This window comes from Physeter macrocephalus, chromosome 12, assembly GCF_002837175.3.
Source record: "Physeter macrocephalus isolate SW-GA chromosome 12, ASM283717v5, whole genome shotgun sequence".
NCBI classification, from domain to species: Eukaryota; Metazoa; Chordata; class Mammalia; order Artiodactyla; family Physeteridae; genus Physeter; species Physeter macrocephalus.
The window spans coordinates 41428009-41429446 of record NC_041225.1 but is presented as its reverse complement, the minus strand read 5'-3'; positions in this window follow the sequence as shown (position 1 = coordinate 41429446).

Genomic DNA, 1438 nt, shown 5'->3' with positions numbered 1-1438 from the left:
TTTATATATAGTATCATGTCATCTGCAAACAGTGACAGTTTTACTTCTTCTTTTCCAATTTGTATTCCTTTTATTTCTTTTTCTTCTCTGACTGCCGTAGCTAGGACTTCTGAAACTATTTTGAATAACAGTGGTGAGAGTGGACAACATTGTCTTGTTCCTGATCTTAGAGAGGTGGTATCAGTTTTTCACCATTGAGAAAGATGTTGGCTGTGGGTTTGTCATATATGGCCTTTATTATGTTGAGGTAGGTTCCCTCTATGCCCACTTTCTGGAGAGTCTTTATCATAAATTGGTGTTCAATTTTGTCAAAACCTTTTTCTGCATCTATTGAGATGATCATATGGTTTTTATTCTTCAATTTGTTAATATGGTGTATCACATGGGTTGGTCTGCATATATTGAAGAATCCTTGTGTCCCTGGGATAAATCCCACTAAATCATTGTGTATGATCCTTTTAATGTGTTGTTGGATTCTGTTTGCTAGTATTTTGTTGAGGATTTTTGCATCTATATTCGTCAGTGATATTGGTCTGTAATTTTCTTTTTTTGTAGTACCTTTGTCTGGTTTTGGTATCAGGGTGATGGTGGCCTCATAGAATGAGTTTGGGAGTGTTCCTTCCTATGTAATTTTTTGGTAGAGTTTGAGAAGGATGGGTGCTAGCTCTTCTCTAAATATTTGATAGAATTCACCTGTGAAGCTATCTGGCTCTGGACTTTTGTTTGTTGGAAGATTTTTAATCACAGATTAACTTCTCCTTTTTCATTTCGAATTTTACTGATTTGAGTCCTCTCCCTCTTTTTCTGATGAGTCTGGCTAATGGTTTATCAATTTTGTTTATCTTCTCAAAGAACCAGCTTTTAGTTTTATTGATCTTTGCTTTTGTTTCTATTTCATTTATTTCTGTTCTGATCTTTATGATTTCTTTCCTTCTGCTAACTTTGGCTCTGTTTGTTCTTCTTTCTCTAGTTTCTTTAGGTGTAAGGTTAGACTATTTATTTGAGATTTTTCTTGTTTCTTGAGGTAGGCTTGTATAGCTACAAACTTCCATCTTAGAACTGCTTTTGCCACATCCCATAGGTTTTGGATCATTGTGTTTTCATTGAAATTTGTCTCTAGGTTTTTTTTTTTTATTTCTTCAGTGATCTCTTCGTTATTTAGTAACGTATCATTTAGCCTCCATGTGTTTGTTTTTTTTAAGTTTTTTTTCCCTGTAATTGATTTCTAATCTCACAGCATTGTGGTCAGAAAAGACGCCTGACATGATTTCCATTTTCTTAAATTTACTGAGGCTTGATTTGTGAACGAAGATGTAATCTATCCTGGAGAATATTCCGTGCACGCTTGAGAAGAAAGTGTAATCTGCAGTTTTTGGATGGAATGTCCTATACATATCAATTAAATCTATCTGGTCTATTGTGTCATTTAAAGCTTGTG